The sequence below is a fragment of the Larus michahellis genome, chromosome 3, assembly GCF_964199755.1.
Source record: "Larus michahellis chromosome 3, bLarMic1.1, whole genome shotgun sequence".
NCBI lineage: Eukaryota > Metazoa > Chordata > Aves > Charadriiformes > Laridae > Larus > Larus michahellis.
Window position 1 is genome coordinate 36974054 of NC_133898.1, and position 18856 is coordinate 36992909.

The 18856-nt window shown below is 39.8% G+C and overlaps 1 protein-coding gene across 7 annotated transcripts in view; it reads left to right on the forward strand.

Annotated features, from left to right (window-relative positions):
- Positions 1–18856, forward strand: part of LRFN2 (leucine rich repeat and fibronectin type III domain containing 2) — a 223089-nt gene that overhangs the window by 66693 nt on the left and 137540 nt on the right. Inside the window, exon 1 of one of the 7 annotated variants that reach the window (XM_074579692.1) lies at positions 11157–11199. The exons of the other annotated variants lie outside the window; for them this stretch is intronic. The gene's annotated coding sequence lies outside the window, so the exon portion shown is untranslated. Of the gene's footprint in view, positions 1–11156; positions 11200–18856 lie in introns of those variants that run through there. 7 annotated transcript variants of the gene reach the window in all.

The window sequence follows — 18856 nt, forward strand, 5'->3', positions numbered from 1 at the left end:
CTCGAGGCTGCATTGGCTATCCACCCGCAGAGAGGGGAGGGAGGGGGTGATGGCAGTGCCTGTTCAACCCCTAACCCCTTTTTGCATTGCTGTTGCATTTCAGCCTTGACCTAAAAAGATTACCTGTGAGATATAAAGGGTAGTTGGTTCCAAGTGTGTGCTTAGTCTTCTTTCTGACCTGAGTGCTCAGCCTTACTTTCTTTGGTCTTGTAGTGTGTTGTCATGTGCTTGTTTTTGTGTAGAGAGTAACTGTCCTCTGGGTGCTGGGCTGAAAAGCAGTAACACTGCTTACGAAAGGCAGAAGGAAGACATCCATGGCTCCTTCGAGTCAGTCCTGATGACTGTGGAATCCATTGCCCAACACCAAATGAGCCATCGCTCTATCCCTTATGTTTGCTCTTTGCCTTAACCATGTAGGCTTCGATTATTGTGACTAAGGATCTCACCAGGAAGCTGGGATTTACTCTATCAGCGACCACAGGCCGCATGTGCTCGCAGAGTGCTCAACAGCTTCCAGTCATCAACTTAAACTTGTGACTAAAGACAAAGTTTCAATTCGAGTGCACTGGAATAATAACAAATCCCGCAAATCACCCGGTGTGATGCAGCACTTCAGCGAAGGGCCAGCTGTCACTCTCTGCCCAGCCCACGTCCACCCAGGATGCACAGGAGGGAGGGAAACGTGTAAGCGGTGCTTCTGCTTCTAGGAACCCAAATTACCTTCTGCTTGGGTGACTGCCAAACCTTGGCATGAAATTAACAGATGTAAACATGTCATTAAAAGGCCCACAGTGATGCCGCATGGAAAACTGGGAGAGGGGCATTTAGTTTAGAAGTATTTCTGCTTCCCTAAGAGCAGTGGTTGTCTCCATACTTCAGAATATTTGCATGACAGTGTTTCCAATTTCTCTCTTTTCCTGTCATTTGCTCTGTCCTGCCCATGATCCGGGTCTCTGATGACACCCTCATCTTCATGGGAAAACATTTTTGACAAATCCAAGATGCCAACTTCAGCATACGAAATGAGCAGCAGCAGCAAAAGTCAGAAAACATCTTTTCAGTAAAAAAAATGCTGATTTCAAAACATGGGAGAAAAGGAAGAGATGTGCTGTCAGGATTTGGTCCTACGCAGAATTCCTATTGACCTACATAGGAGGCAGAGTTGAGTGGGATTTTTTCAGTGATAAATGTTCTTGTTTTTCTCAGGAAAATATAGATTTATCAGAACGAAACATGATTGGGAAATGGTCAGTTTTATGAATTTCCACTGAAAAAAACGAAGGAAGAAAATTGCCAGAACACCCCATCTTACATTTTTCTGGACGATAAATTTTATTATTTCTTTCCAGTTCATGCATTTTGTAAGAAAACTGAAAATAATTCAGATGAAATTTGATGATACAAGGGGCCGTGCTCAGATCCCATTTTGCTAAATGACAGGCAAATCTGTCAGTTGAACTGTAACTAAATATTTCTAGCTCATTAGAAGGCTTGCACACTTTCTGTCTCAGTTTGGGCCAAGGAAATTTCATTCAAGGCACTTTCATTCCGATTCATGGGACCAGAAAATTTTTGCTTGCCAAGCCCTACCTGGAAGTCAATTTGCTTGGCCAAGTGGGATTATTCCAGAAGCATCTCACCAACAAGTGCTGTGAGGTATTAAGGCCTCTGAGTGTCTGGTTTTGAAATCATTCTTCCAGCTGTGGAAAACTTATGTGCTGAGAGGATGTGCCAGGTAAATAAGAATAGACATGAGAGGATGGCTGTAGTCACAGTACGAGCGGTACAATGCAGCATTTAGGAGGCTTCTGCTAATCGCACCTCAGGAAGGAACAGGTCCCTAATCCTCCATCAGATCTGCTATCACTGGGGCATTATGGAAAGAGGTGAGATAAGGAGAGGGCCCTGGAATAGCAGTAAATCCAGGGTCCCGAACCCTGGTTGGTCAGAAGGTGACAGGTAAGGCTGGTACATCCCAGTGCATACCAGCATAGGTTCTGAGAAGAACAGAAAGCTGGATTAAGGATAAAATCAACAGAAAGTACATGATGGCTGAAAAGACCTTGTCTATTTTAATAGAGCTAATGTTGCACTGAAAATCCCTGGAAAACACGTGTGTGGGCACTGGTGCGGAAAATTATCTGTGTGACTCTTTCCCTGAAGCCTGAAGGAAGGACGTATGTCAGGGCTGAGCATAAGTCTTTATGTGCAGGACTGAGACAAATTGCTGCAATTGTCCAGTTAAGACTATAGAGTTTGAGTTGACTTAGTTGTGAGAAGGACAGACTTTGGAAGACCTCAGTATGACCAAGCCACATGGATTGTGGGGATCAGACACGTGCGATATGGGAGGAAATACACACACTGGTGAGGAAGTACAGAATTTTCCCTCTCCTGCCTTTAGAGTTGCAATTTGCTTTGGCAGGCTGAGCAGCAAGGGAGCTCAAAATGGCACCAGGTGCAAAGGGTACTCAGCCATTCTCTCACCACGTCTAAAGTCCTCAGAAAAGCTTCAGCATACATGTCAGTCAGAATGAGTAATCCTTTTTTCTGTCACAGCCTAAAGATAAAAATTAAGAACAGGAAAGGAAAAGAGGATGTCTTAAACATGCCACATCCTCTGTTGCAGTGGCAGGATGGGTGGGTTGTGATACCAGTGAAACGGCAGCAACCTGTATGTGCTCTAGAAAGGAAAAACTGACTGTACCAGAATTTATATCAGATCGCTCTGTTACCAGCCTCAAAACAAAAAAGTATCTGCCCTTTCAGTACAGAGTGAAAACAATGAGCAGTCAAATGGCAAAAGGAAAAGTAGAGAGGAAAAAAAATGCCTGTCATGGCTCGCTCAGCAGTCCCTGTCTGGTTTGAAAGCAGCCAACAACAAATGTCTGTCTCCTCAGAGATAAAAATCAAAACCTTCCCAATCATTTCAGTAGCCATTTGATCTCCTTCCCTTTGTGAATATTCCTGTGACTAGGTAAATACATGTGATACTCAGAAAGCTCTGCATGGTTTGTATGTGAAACAAGTGTACTAAACTAAAAAAGAAAAAGGCCAAACTGTATTGAGAGAACGTAATTTATCTGAACTGAGACCATTTTGTTGGTTTCCTAAACGGATGGCTGGTTGGCATTTTGTATGAGTTATCTCCAGTGTAAGTGAATGTTATCACTGCTGCTGGCAGATATTTACTGTATATTGGTTTTTAAATAAGGGTACAACATTGATTCCTTGCTCTCCAAATTATTGACTGCACTTTCTCCCTGTAGTCAGGTCAGATAACTTATCTCCTCTGGAAAAGTTCAGTAGAAAAATGTGTTAGGTCCCAGAAACTCTCATGGAGGAGAGGATCAAGGGTTTTTTTGCAGGCTGCCTATAATCAAAATATCTTGTAGTTACTTGACAAATACCACTGTGAGGTGCGTAAATATTTTCTAATCCCGTTTCACATGACCAAGTAGCGCACCAAGCCACGAAGGCTTCAGGTGACACCCACTTTGCAAGGACAGTGTCACCTTTCCTTATCACCACGGCTGCATCTTCTGTTCACAGCTCCCCAGATGCATTTTGACAGTGATATCTTCTTGAGGTGAGGGGGAAGGTGAGGCTTCTCAATTGCAGTGTGGCCAGGAGTCTGACAGAGGGTGAGCTTTCCCCTGCCCACAGCCTTCCAGCGACCTACCTTGGTCCTCCAGCCCATGGGAGGAGAAGTTTCAGGTGCCTCGGTAAATTACATTTTCTTTCAGATGCAGGGGTGGGTGACAGCAGTTTCAAGTGAACTGGAGGGAACTGGCCTTACTGGCAGAGGAGCAGAGCAGAGGAGTTGAGGAGCAGCCCGATGCATATTTATGAGAGTAAATGCACTGAGGACAAAGAGGGTCATGTTTCGAGAAAGACTGGAGAAATTTTCGTAGGACAAGGGGGAAGAGAAAAAGAAGAATCAGCAATGGTACAGCTGAGAAGATGTCTCTGTCTCTTTAGATATTCGTATGACCCTTCTTGCCGCTGAGCCGGAGTGCCAATCTAAGATAAAGAAGGGCTTATGATACGTGTCTTTAACGACACTGTATGTAGCTGATCCCTCCTTGAGCCACCGTGGGGTGCTTTATTTGTCACATCTAACATGTTTTAGCCTTTTGGTGAACATGGAAAAAATTATTCAAACCTTTATGCATTTGTTTCTGTTTTCTCCATCTTTCTTTCACCTCCCTGAATCGGTGAGTGGAATGAGGATGCTGTTTATTTATTTTTCCTTAGCACTGAACACAAAGAGTTTTTTATCATCAATGAGCAGATGAGTCACTCATTAATAATTATAACCCCTCCCCTCAGTTCTTAGTAGAACCTAGCAACAAGCTTTGAAATTAATGTGAGAGAGCCTCTAAAATGTGACAGGTCCATCTTCATATGGTGTCTTTTCCAGAGAGAGTGCAATTGATGGGCTGAGATCTGTCTCTTCTGTGCTGGACGTCAAATGGCTGCATTTCATGCCCATCTTAGTGTTTTGTTTTCCTCTTTGACAAATTTTTCACCTGCTTAATTCTGTGAACAGCATAACAAAGGTCTGCAATGACCCAGCGGGTTTGTGGCTCAGGAAACTTCCCTGCATTTGAGATTGTGCCAAGAAAAGGAAGAAATCCATCCTTCTGCAAGAAGGCTGAGATAGGACATGATGAATTTCTGTGCATCGGTGACTTTTACCCTACATCAGTGTCCTACCACAGAATGGAAAAATCAAAGTTACGCTACATCCTATCTCAACTATAGGATTTACATTTAAAAATAAATAATGCCCTCAGGCCAAGGAACAGCTGCTGAGGTTCTTTCCAGCACGGCTCATTGATCTCGTCCTCTCATTTGACACATCCTGCTACTCCCACGTTGCTGTAGTTAGCGTTAAATCACAGACAGATCACGTAGTGACCAAACTGAAACTGAGAACTAGTTGGTGTAGACTTTACACACACAGGCCATCAGATATACAGGCCCTTACACCACCACATCCCCAGACACTGGAGGAAGACCTGAGAATGAGGTCTTTGTTAGGCTGTGCTATCTCTTTCTATTACTTACAGAGGTTTTTTTACTTATTTTACGTTAGTCTAATCATGTTCATTTTAAGGAATTGCTTTCAACTTTGTTTTTTTGATAGCATGTGTTGTTTCTTCGTGGAACTGTGATGAGCTTAATGCATACATTAAAAGTGTAGTTTTCCACAAAAGTCCTTCTATTATGGAAATGAAGCATCTTTTAGGAAAACCTAAATAAAAAGCCTCCCAAGTTTAGTGTGTGCTGTAGTTGGACTCACACGCTCTCACAATCATTCCCTCTTTTTTCCGTATATTGACAAGTACATAAAGAACAAAAATGAAGTCTGGAGCCAGCTGTTTTTCCTAAATATGTCTTGTCTTGCTGGCTTAGGTAAAAGGCAAAATTGTAGCTTGAGACTTCGTTTGTGCAGCAAATCTTAGTCCCCAAAAAATCAGGTCTGTTTTCAGAAGCCTGTTTCTTCAATCACTGTATTTCTAGATGGGAAGCCAGGCTGTGTTCATGCCCCGAGTTGATCATGCCATGTTTACAGAGTCTTTAGTCATAGGTGCAAAAACATTTGAGAACAACAGAACACAGTTTTGGACCTTTGCTTCCCTTTCTTCCGTTCCTGATTGAATTTTCAGAGCCTTTCTGACATTTAAACAAAGCATTATCTGAGAGATGTTTGGAAAGAATTAATATGGGATCTCAGATTGTGATTCTCAGAATAATTTCCACTTTGCTTCAAAGCAATCTCTCCTGTAGCTATAAATTTATTTTATAACATCTCTTGGGGACTTCTTTTTGTTGCGTTCTTTTATTAATGTTTTTTTTTTTATTTCTGTAGTCTTACCAGGAACAAGAAAAAAAATATTTACCTTGCCAACACACAGTTCTTTTTTGACCATCTTGTAATCGAGTAATAGATATTGCTCAATGCTGATAGGGCATCAGGTAGTAAAATCATATTGATCTCAGATAAGAAAAGGACATATGAGCTTACCAGTAGGCATTTGGAAATTGATACTCAGGAGGAAGATATAATTCTGTTGATAGGTGCTAAGCTTTGGGTGACTTTAAGTGACATTGGTCATTTGGATTCCCATTAATTTTTCTGAGATGTGTTTGACTAGTGTAGCATTCAAATGTCCATGCTTTCAAGTGTTTTAGTCATTCAGAGAATCAGCAGAAGCATCTGTATCACATGTGATTAGGATGACCAACAATCTGAACACAACGTGAACAGTGATTAAGCAGATCATGAATAGTAGTAGCTGGCAAATCACACACAGCTAGAATATGAGGCATTTGCTTGCCAAATATATATGAAACAATTGAGATGAATAAAAATAAAGTAAGGATTAAATCATAACAAATATTTTTTTGAAATCGATACTTATAAACACCATTAAAAATTAATAAAAATAAAATGTAGACTGTATAGCAGTAAATGCATTTTAATATTGATATCCAGTAAATCCTGGCATCTCACAAGGGAAAGGAATGGCAGTACCAGCTCCTGTGACATATATGTCTATAAATATATATGCATTTATTGTAGGACAAAACCAGAAAAAAAACTCAGAAAGGAAGCATAACCTTGTAATTAAGACTCTAGTCTTAAAGTCAAAGTAAGCCTGCAAGAAGCATTCTATGCAGGACTTACTAAAACTTGTCAAAACCACACTTGATTGCAAAGAAAAAGGGAGGACAACTTTCATGACTACAATTTGCTTTATTTTGGAAACGTTTCCCCCTTTCATATATTATATGTTAGGTCACTTCTGAAATGGAAATGGTAATTTGAAATGAAATGCTCTGATAATTCACAATTATGTTTCCACTTCAGAATCAATAAATATTTTTGGAAAGGTTAAATGAGTTCAATTTAACCACAGTATCTTCCTCCTGTTTGAATAAAACATTGCAAGTCAGCTCAAAAAACGTTTTGAATTCCTTTCTATGCCTTTTAATTCCTTTTTTCAAATCATTAAATGCATATGCTTGTATACACGTGCTGCCTATGTGTGTGCATATGGTTAGATCCATTCTTGGCCACAGGCATAAAACTTCTGCTTTTGTAATAGGAGATAATACTAACATATGTCAGAGACCTGTCTTAAGCCTAAGTGCACTGATGTTTATGAAGTGTTTATAGACTAGTGAAGATGAAGGATACACTCAGGGGAGCAATTCTATGTTGGCAAAAGAAGAGACACAACTGGTGAAGAATTTCCAATCAACTTTTTTCATTAAAGAATAGGTTTTGTCCAAATTAGTTTACTGGGTATGTTGGGGAAGGGGAGGGCAGAAGTGGGGAGGTTATTCAGCAACATCTTTCTTTGGGTTTTTTTTTTTTTTTATCTTTTCAGCTGGAATGTTTGCGGATTTTGTTTTAAAACAAATTTGAACTTTTGTCATGTGAAAAGCTTTAATGTGGTATATTGTCCTATTTTTACAGAAAATAAGTTTTCTCATTTTGTAGAAAACAGTCACTCTTCAAATTATAATTAGTCAGTCTAATCTAAATAAGTCTGACAAAATCAGGCTTTCTTAACATTTTGAGGATTGCTGATAGCCAGACAGAGATGGTGCCACTTCTTGTTGTAGAATTTTTCTTTCCTTCTTTCTCATTTTTTGTTTCCTTGGCTTAGTAGGTCTGTTCTTTTTGGATGGTTATGCATAAAGGCAACAGATAGTTCAATGACATCTCCAAATAAAATAGGCTGTAAAAATGCTGAATTTGCTTTAAGGTTCACAGGATGGATAATATGAAGGTAAAATGGCAATGAACACATGGTGGTGGAGTGGGAGGCTGGAGCCGTGGCAAAGCAGGCCATCACAGTTCCTAATCTCTGGAGGGAATTAACCTTGAAATTTTAGATATTCAGAAGCAATGGGGGCGAGAGAGGGCCTCACCACCAATGCTTCTGTGAGAGCTGAAAAGTAAGAGAGGCAGCTGAAAAAAGTGAGAGAGGGAAATTTTCCCGTGGTAGAGCAGCCACATGCAGCAGTTCAGTGCTCATCGTACCAGAAATCCTGTTGGCTGGTACACGGTTCGTATTATCTTATGCTTAAAAATGAAACTCGCAACTATTCCACTTTTAAATGTGTTAGGGATTATCCTTAACAGGTGATTCATCTCTCTCAGTCATGGGAAAGGGGAATGAGGAGTTCCTGGTGATTTAAGTCAAAATCTTCCTAGGGTACAGAGCTTTTGGGGGCTGTATATTAGTATGCTGACACTGCAGTAACAACTCCAGATACTTTTAGTGCATCTTCCACTCAAGACTGAGCAAATATGAATAAGTTGATCCTTGATGCTTTCCATGTAAACTGGGTTACCGTTACTGTTCTACAAGCGGGAAAAATGCGGCATGGATTTTGGCTTAAACTAGTCTGTGATCACGCGCAGTGTCGGCAGCAGAGCTGTTGATCAGGCCACCCGTTAAACTGGGTGTCATTGTGATGAGGCTTAGGCAATGGCAAGGTAGCGATAAACTGGTGGAGTGGGCACGGGATCAAATCCCAGAGCTGTGCAGCAGCAGCAGCAGCAACAGCGTCAGCTATGCCTACATGAGTAAGCCCACAGGAGAGTTTCATTTAGGCTTTTCATTTCAGCAAGGCCATTATGAAAACAGTACTCAAATAGCAAGCATTAGCTAAAGTAGAAGCCGCTGAACCCTTTTGTACAATTGTTTACATGCTTTAACACAGTTGAAGAAGGTAGTCATCACATGTATTATCTTCTTGTTTATTTTTGATGGGTTTATTTAATAGTCATTTGGGAGGGATATGGATATACTGGCATCTGGAATTATCCAGAAAATGCAGAAATAGCTATACTTAGCTTCCTATCTTGCTTGGGATGCTAGAAATCTTCCAAGTATATGTCCAAGCAAACCCAGTCGTCTTCACATGTTTTCTACTTATTATTGTGAATTGTCATATTGAATTACTGATTAAATTTCATACTAGGAGAAATTCCACTGATATCATTATTTTACTCCAGTGACAGGCTAAAAAACTTTTATTCATATAACATATATAAGATTTGAGTATTTATTACGCTACACCCAAGATTTATTTGGCTTCTTAATTTTGGGGGTTCCTTATTTCAGTTGAAGTTCTGGAGGATGTAATTTATCTCAGCTCATGGCTGAGTTATTCCCTTAGTTTTTAGATGAAGAGCCCAAGGACTTCTCATCTCTCTGTGCTCTACTGTGCAGGTAAACATAACCTCAGCATCTGGTAGTGAAAATGGTCAATCTAGCAACATCAGAAAACTCAGCTGACCCAAAATCACTGGCATAGTTATTCATTGAGAAAAATACAAACAAAAATGGTTGAATTGCAACTAGTCCCTCATTCTGTAGACCACAACCCGCTCTCAGCCGTCCAAACCTCACTTACCCAAAACAGGGTGATAGTCCTCCATGTCTGTTAGTTGCACTAATAGTTCCCGTAATTACTCAGGCCCATTCTGTCTCCCCATGACATTCAGTTAAATGAAGATGCACTGCCTGTGAAGAACTGTTACTTTTAAGGTCCCACTCTAACTCCCCTCATCATGCAGTCAGCAGCAGCATGATTACTTTTTTTTTTTCTTGATGCAAAAGCTTCTAATATGGGACTACAGCAGAGATAAAAAGTGACAATAAATCTTCAAAGACAATCACTGTGATTAGCATATGTAGTCCATAAAAGAAGTAAGAACAGTAGTAGTCATTAAATATAGATAGCTTACTCACTGTGTCATCAATAATGTTATTTGTGCATTCCCGAGATTTTTCAGGTGATGATTCATTCATGATTTTATTTACTTTTCTGTGTAATGAAATAGAATGGCAGACGGAAGAGATTTTGGCTGATGCCGCAAACATCTCCTTATTTGCTGAGGTGTCTTTCTCTACTCCCTAGCTCAGAAAATAAAAGTTTAGGGGTCTAGTCCATGTAAAACTCCTGGAGAACCCTGGAAAGTGCTGTGTAAGATTTTGTGGTTGGTACAAAGTGATACTGCTTTGTAGGTACGGCAGATGATTATCCAGTGACAGTAAATTGGTCATTGCCTTTAGTGCTGAGCATGCAGTAAAGGGGATCAACCAGTACAATTTCCTGTTTGTCTGCAACAGCCCAAATAGGTCCAGATTGAGCTGCGAAGTGACTTCAGTACTCTTATCAATGATGTTACACAGCTGGTCCTGGAAGAGGAGAACTGGAAAAAATGCAGAGAAACGTAGCCTGGGTGTACGTCTGGAGAAGTTTTTGCATGACGAATGATTGAATAGCCTTTTTACTCCTCAGTCTGGAAGGGATTTAGTCTGGTTTGATATGATAAAGGTATCTAAGACTATGAAAGATACTTTTGTTCCTTGTCTGTTCTAATGCGAGTCTTACAGGACAACAGATTAAACTGGCAAGTGACAGGTCCAGAACAGACAAAATAAAGCACTTGGGATTGTGAAAAGCTGTGAAACCCTTTCCTTCAGAATGCAGGGATTGATAAATGTTTGCATTGATTTATAGACCAATTGGAGAACTAAACAAAAGAAACACACGGGTTTTTTTACGTGCAAAGACAGTATCTTCAGCTAACAATGCTAGCTAGACCACAAGCAGCTAGGAGGCTGAGAGAGCATATTCTGGGAAATTACCACTGCAGGCTTGCATTGCTTTTAAGTTTTTTGATTGGTTTCCCTTATTGACTACTAGAGGAGACAAGATACTGGGCTGGATATACCATAGGCATGACGCAGTTCAGATTTGTTCAGACTGATTTGACTCAGGATATTCTAATTCCTGCAGTCCTCATAGCACAGCCTGATGCGGTGTTTGGCTGAGCCCACAGCTGTATTTCAGCAGGGTGCAGAGAGGTGCTAATTACTCAGTGCCTGCAAATGTGGGCAGAAACAGTGACCTTCTACCAGGGTATTGAGGCAGACCTTCACTGCTGAATTTACTAAGTTATTAGCACCCCTGATTTGCAAACGATGCTGATATAAATCTCAGTCTCAGGCTTGAGCAATTCAGGTAGCTTTTATAGTGTTTCACTCCTTGTTAGGTGAAAATTATTCTATCTGCACCTTGGGCTTCTTGAGAGTTGCAGTGGTTGGCTGTGTTAGTGGGAGCACCAGAAGGTTTGTTGCTGAGCTCTGGTGGCTGGAGCAGGTAAGCCTTCACTTACTTCTTGGGAAGAAAAGGTCAGCCTGTATTACATGTCTTTTTAAGCTGAAAAGAAGAGAAAGAGCATTTTGCTTTCTCTCTTGAGAAACTGTTGATCTGCAAGTCTAATAGCAATAACTTCTGATTGTATAGAAGAGAGGCCTCCTAGAAGGCTGTGGTTCCTGACAGTATAGGAGTCTGAGCTCCTGCATACAGGGGTCAATCCCTGTAACAAGTTAGAAGGTATGGCAGATAGGGGAAAATCTTCCATGTACACATCTTACTGATGAACAGATATGGTTTCGATTGCCTGTGCTGCTTTGATTTGAGACTTTTGGCGTGCGTTTATTCTCAGACTGACCTGAGTTTTATATGGGCTGAATACTTCACTGTCACCTGCCTTGCATCTCCAGGGGAGTTTTTGCTGTTGCTGGTGGAGGATTCCTCTAGGAAGAGACTTTTCAGATGGAAAAGAATAGAGTAAGGGCTCTAAAGCAAGAGGGAAAAATGATAGGGGAGACCAAAGGACTGGCGGAGACAACTGTTGTCAGGACTTGGAGCTCGCTTTTCTTGAGGCTGATGCTCCGCACATAAGGACATCAGAAGACTGGCATATGTATATAAAAGAAACATGCTAAATGTGGTATAGGTAATATACTAAAGTATGCCTTTATTTCCAGAGATTTCATGAAGTAGTTTTCCTTAGGCTGAGTTTTTAGTACAATTTTTCATGTGTTGTTGAGCTACTCTGAAAACCTAAGGAAATCCTGAGTTATTTTATTTTATGGAATAACTGTGTCCCAGGAGGGGATTCTTTAGGCAAAGTTCTCCAGCCTCTTCCCTGTGTTTTGAATACTGGTTAAATAAGTGAATTTGAGTTGGGAGACTGTCTGCTTGCATAGGCATTGACCGTTGTGTTTTGATCTGTAATACAAGAAAGACTGACTGTGTTGCCATTCTTCCTGGATCACCACATACATTTCTACCTATTGATATGTTTGGGTTTGTGGTTTTTTGGTTTTTTGTGTTTTTTTGGTTTTTTTATGACCAGAATCTTTAGATTTGTGTAGTGTGGTATGATAAAGGGAAATTTGTCTCCAAAAGGAAATTGCACTGATTCTTTTTCTAATGCAACTATTTACAGAAGTGCTAATGTGTTCTAGGAAACATGAAGGCTCAGGTTGTTTGGTTGTTTGTTTTGGTTTTTTTTTTTAAGAAATTATTCTACAGAGTTATCAGATTTTTTTTTTTTCCTCATGTTTTTTGCCTTGTTGCAAGGCAAATTTTTCAAGAACTAGCTTTAGGCTGAGCATAAAGAAGATTTCCTGACAGCAAGTTTTATTAGACTGTGGAATAGTGTCCTAAGGGAGCACAGAGAAACTTTGTCACTTGGGATTTTAAAAGTAGGTTGGGGGTGGGGGGGGTGGCGCAGAGAGCCAATCCAAAACCAAACCTTTAAAATATACCACAGGAGGAAAAAATGTGTTAGTAAAGAGGATGGACTAACTGGCTTGATAAGGCTATCTTTTTATGTCTAGTTTCTATAGATATTTGCACAGAAACATGAGCATTGCTAATTAACTGCTCATCTGCTTCATGTGCTTATGGCTTACCAGCTATAGTCAAATCCCATCTGTCACTTGAGGACAATTAAGTGGGCTGAGAAGCATCGTTTTATGACTGCACCTGGCCATCAGGAGGTACTCCAGATGGACAGCATTGGGAAGCAGGAGACACCTCGAAGAGGAAGGGGGGAGGCTGTCTCTTCAATAGGCAGTTGCAAGTTGTTGTAAATGCATTCATATAAGAAGTTAAAAAAAAAAAATAAATTGTTCTGGGGAGTTACTGGTAATGCATATAAAACCCATACATGTGGTTCCAGTGTCAATGCAAGAGCTTTGCAATTTTCTTCAGACTGCTAAGGTCTTTGTCTCCAATTTTGTGTGAGTTTTGTCACTGTCACTGGAGATGGGCAAAGAGGATTGGGAACTGCAAGAGCTGACCAAAAGCAAACAAATGGCATGAAAGATGTTGGAGATGAGGAAGAGATAATATGCATCCATATTAGCAAGTGAGGCCCAAAGCTAGGAATTAAGTAATGGTGTTGCAGCGTAGGCGTAAGATACCATATCTTGAGTCTGTCTGGGGGACAGTCCCGAGGGCCACCACCTGCATTAAAAAATAATTGTGCCCACTTTTCCATGGTGCAGTCACAGCTCTCGCTTTGTGCATTCTCATCCAGGCAGTTCTTGCTGTCTGCTGCCCGTGGCTTACGATGCAAAGGCCCTTTCATTTGAGTCAGAAAACACATGATAAATAATTAAATTTGTCTCTAAACACAATGTTTTCTCAAAACTCTTCAAGCGGTGTCAGTGGCTCTTCAGAGGCCGTTTTCAAACCTTACAGCAGTATCCTCTGGTAATGAGGTAATGATATTGCCTCAATTATGTGCTGCAAGGGAAGATGAAGACTTAAACTGCCATTCAGCTTTAGAATGACTGCTGCAATTCTAAAAGTATCTGCCCTCCCTTTCTCTTTAAGCAAAATCATCCCATCCCATTTGTCAAGATAATGCCATCCATGGTCAAGAAGGGCCTCTCCTTGCAGTGATAGCTTCCTTCAGAGGGATGAGATTAACCGCCTCGTTTTGTAACACCTGAATCCAGGTAGTTTAATTCGTCTCAGTTCTACCTTTTTGGCTGTCACTTGCCATATCTGTCCATTATGCATGACCAGGAGACTGAAAGGAGCCATCAGCCTTTGTGCTGATAATTCCCAGCAAAGATTTTTTTTTTTATATATAAGTACACACATACATATAAATTTTATATATACGATAATATATATTATATATAATAAATGTTATATGTAAAAAATAAATTTTATGTATATTTTAAAAGCATTACATATATATATGTATGCATTTATATACAAATAGGTGTATGTGGAAAAGAGACTTGCTTCTTAGGAGGACAAAAAAAAAACACAAAAAAAAAACAAAAAAAAAAAAAAACCAAAAAAACCCTGCAATTTTTCCTGGAGGCAGAGATTACAAATCTTGCCTTGGTTACAAACTGCTGTGGGCTCTGGGGTGCCTCCCTGCAGGGCTGCACTGTTTGCAGCCCTGGGCTGGTGCTCCTCGGAGGGGGCGCGGAATCACCAGTACTGGCTGCTCTGTGGCATACGTACCCTGCTGCTGCTTTATTTGTGGGAAGACAGACAAATGCCTGGCTTCTCTGCACAGTTCTTCTTGCAAGGCTGCTTCTTGCACAGTTTCACACGGGTAAAGGTTTCAAATAAATTCATCTTTTTTTTCTTTTTTTTTTTCTTCATAGGGAAGGGGGGCTGCAAGATGGTTGTGAAGAAACGGTAGGAAATATTAAGTCTTGCTAACCATAAGCGTTCAGAAATCATCAACTCTGAACATCAAATGAGATAAGCTTATGTGGCTTAATCTACCTTTTGTAGAGCTGTCTATTTTTAGGCTCCCTTCTCCAGTTTCTGAACCATTATGGGCCACCTTTTAAAAAAAAAAAAAATATAAAAAGGAGCCTTCCTTAACCACAAGACTCCAAGAGCTGGCAAAGTAAAACCAAAACTCCTCCTTTTGAATTTTGCAACAAACACAGAAGTTAGCAACCCTGAGTCCTTATTGTCCGTGCTCCCTGTGCACCTGTTTTAGGGGCTGTTCGATGTTATTTTCTCTTTGTGTATCTCATGCTAAAATGAGACAGTTTCTCAAAACAATGCATGTGAGATTTTATGGGTTTCCTTAGGGGTTTTTTTAGCCTTTTGTTAAAAACAGATTATACAATATAATAGCAGCAGAGGTTGGGGTTTTGTTTATTTTTGTTTTTCAAATACACTCTTTTTTATTATTGCTTAAGTATTCTGAGAACCAGAAACTTGAATCTAAGTGTACCTGTTGGTCCAGAAAAAACAGGAAATAAAATGGATTCTTAGAGAGAGAGAGAAACTGATTTGTTTACCCCTGCTGACCAAGACAAGAAAGATGAAATAAAAGCCAGCAATGCAAGAGGTGGAAAAATAATTTTTAAATACTTTCATTCTTGCCTATGCAAAAGAATTAGTGTAAGGAACATAGGAGAATATTTTAGACTCTTCTCATTTTAAAAGACCTACCTGAACCTACTTTTCACAACCAGAAAAGTCAGATGTAAAATAAATACATAGAAATTTAGGCATGCTCCTTCTAACTTGTGCATCGCTTGTATTTTTCACATTAGTATCAATACGAGCTCTTGGCTTTTGTAAGAGTTCAAAACCTGTAAAAGCTCATGAGAGTTGTTATTAAGATACTTAGTTGGTTTAACTCTCATCACTTAATTTTCTCATAAATTGCTGATGCCCCATGAAAAACTTGGTTGCTGTAGAGAAGCCAGGTTTCCAAATTAAAGCATTCTCTCTCTTTTTTTCTTTTTTTTTTCTTCCCTCCTTCCCCGCAAATTTGAATCAAGCTCTAAGGTCTTTCGTAGCCCTGAATGAGGGATGTTGAGTCATATGTATTTTAACAATATACATATATTTTTTTAATTTTGTTCTCTAATACAGAGATTCTGTCAAGACAAAAATCATACTTTCATGCCTGTATCTGACACAAGCATAGCCGACAGCCTAAGATAAAGTAGTGAATAAGAAGGAAAAATATTCAGATGTATTTTGGCAAACTAGATACTCAGTTTCAAATGACTGTGATTACACTTTTCTTCCTCGTTCCTTTTCTCACTAACGTGATAGCAAGCACACTTCCTTCAAAAAACACGTTTTGAGCCTGTCGGAGATAATAATTTAAGGTCAGATTTTTCAGATGTGCTCAGCATAGTGAATGCAGATGGGGTGCTAAGCTCTTCAGTTTTTGTGTTTGGTTGGTTGTTTTTGTTTGTGTTTTTGTTTTCTTTAATTGATCCTACAGTAGGACTTCTGGGTACAGAATAACTTTGAAAATTCAGCTTCTATGTAAATGCCTCAGGTCTGTGATGCTGGTTCTTAATAACCTTTTGTTATTTTGGAAAAATATCTTGGTTGTGGGATTTTCAGGCATTTTCATGATTGGCCAAATTCTGCTCTCATTGAAATCAGTGAAAATATGTTTAGCTTAAATTGATGCTATCTGATGTTGACCTGAGCCAATCTGCACACTTGGTCCTGCTTGCCATCTTTACTATTCGTTCATAGGTATATGTTCAGGAATAAACCTCATCTGAGCTCACAGAGGACCAAGACTGTGCCTCAGCATGAGTCCAAGCTATGTGTTCCTGTACTGTAGGTGGACCAGGCACACGTGGTACCAAGCAACTTGCATCTTAGCCTGCTAACAGGTATACTAATTTTGGCTTTTGCCTAAACCCACAGCAGACATTTGTGATTTAGATGACTATATTGAGGTTTTCTATGTGCAGTCCTTTAGGACTGGTGAGGAGAAATTCACTTTCATGGTACAGTTCAGCTTAGCTATGGTAAATGAAGAACCTACTATGATAGATACCTTAGTGGGCTTGATGAATCACATCTGAGAACTGTGTAGGTCTTTTGATTCATCCACAAAGGTCACCAGGTGACTAGCTAATACGTGAATATATATACTGTGGGCCCCAAAGCTGAGACCAAAACCACTGCTGCACGTGGTTGTCATGTGGATGGAAAACATAGGCGTCATTCGGTGTCCAAAAGCTCTTCATCTCTATCTTAACTTTGTGTCCTTACCTTATTTTTACACCACTGGCTTCACTTGGGAAAAGTAATGTTAATTGCTTCTGAAATCTTTAACTACAGCTCAGATGCTGTGTAGCTGTATGCTCTGTTATGGCCATTTCCCTTTAAAACTGTCTGGTTTTTTTTCATTGTGAGACAGTTTGTCCCTGGGACTGTTTTAGTACCAGAGACACAGAAATGGAGCAGTGACTAACTGATTCACTCTAAGACATCGTATATTTAGTATTGTATCCATCTGTGGTATGATGATACCCTCCTTTATTTGCTAATGTTCCTTGAACTCTCTAGATGTTAAATTAGGAAACCCTTTGCTTAGGTTTTATTTTATTTTTTGGTGTTGTTGATATCACTATTATTCCTAGACAATGAGCAGAAGGAGATATTTGGTCTGTCTGCTTCGGGATTTTTCTCTCTTCTTATGAGAAGATTTTTATTTTTAACAGATTAACCTAGGATGTAAGAGGCTGGATCCTAGCAGATCAGTGTTTTTGCTTCTGTTACTGTAAGTGGAATATATTTTCCCTTTGACTTATCACAAGCCAGTATAAATCTCTGGGTTTTGTTGTTGTTATTTAGTTTCACACACACACATCTTCTACCTCCTATTTTTTTAGAGCATATGCTGAGGATGCCACCCATAGCAGAGGATCAGATGTAAAGCATCTGTTGCAAATTATCCAAGTGAGAATGATTGATTGATTTTTTCATTTTATTCATTAAACTCTTGATTTGGATTTCAACTTAGACCTCAAATTAATTTTAATAATGATACATGCCAGTACATAGCTGCTATAGAGCTCCTGAAATTCAATAAATCCAACCTTGGTAATAAATTGATATTTAGTCAGTGGTTGACCTTGCATGTTCCTAATAAACCTCCAGGAAACTAATAGGTTAAAACATAAAGAACCCTTCTGAAATGTTCCTCCGGGATTAGGCTTCCAGGGGTGGCTGGCACTGAAGCTTGCAACCTTCCTGCGCTTGAAGGCAGCTGGTTCTGGAACTCCTTGTGCTTCTGAGGTTTGCGGCAATCCTTCTAGGATTGTTTAAATAGGATTTAAAGCCAAGCAGTAAACCAAACTAGCAGTAAAAATTCTCAAATTATGGTGCTAGGCAATCTTCTAAGCTGTACTGCAAATGTAATCGCTTGCACATATGAGTCCTGATTTATTGTTTCTGAAAGAAGCCCTCTACTGTGGTGGTATTTTAGTCAACTTATTTTGCTGTGGCAATAACTGCAATGTACCTAGTTTTCTTCCTCTACATCTGTCAGTATTTACTGCTATTAGGAGTCTATCTCATTCAGTTCAACAAAGTTAGCAAGATAAAAGAGTAGGAAATCCACCTGCGACCATACCATTTGGAGGAAGGGATAAAGGCTCTTTGTGAGCCAACCAAGTGAAATGGGTGGAGTTTTCCTCAGACCAGTTGGGATATTGAATACTTGGCTGGCAAGATATTTTGAGAGATCAAAACTTATTCCTATTGGAAACGTGAAAAAGTCATTTCTCAGCACTTCCATGAAGTGTTTGTGGATGGACCATAAAGGGAGATGCTGATGTGGGATCTCTAGCTATACAAGGCAATCTCAGAAAATAAAAGGTATCAGAACTTTTTGGGAGTGTTCTCATTTGTTTTGATTCTGTGTGAAATTAAAAGTTAGGAATGTGGAACTTTCTCTGCCTTCTGACTTTGTGTCTGTTTTTCCCTTCCCAAAAGGGACGAGGTGATCTGAGACTAGTGTTTTCAATGCTGTATTATGATATTGCAAAGCATGATGAATAAGCAACTGCAATTTGTTTACAGAGTCTTGGCACAGAAAGTCACTAGGACTTTGAAACTCAGCTGAGACCCAGACATTGAATAACAGATCTGTGTAAGCATCTGTAGTGTTGTCGCAAACTATAGCATAAGGAAACAAGAGTCACAT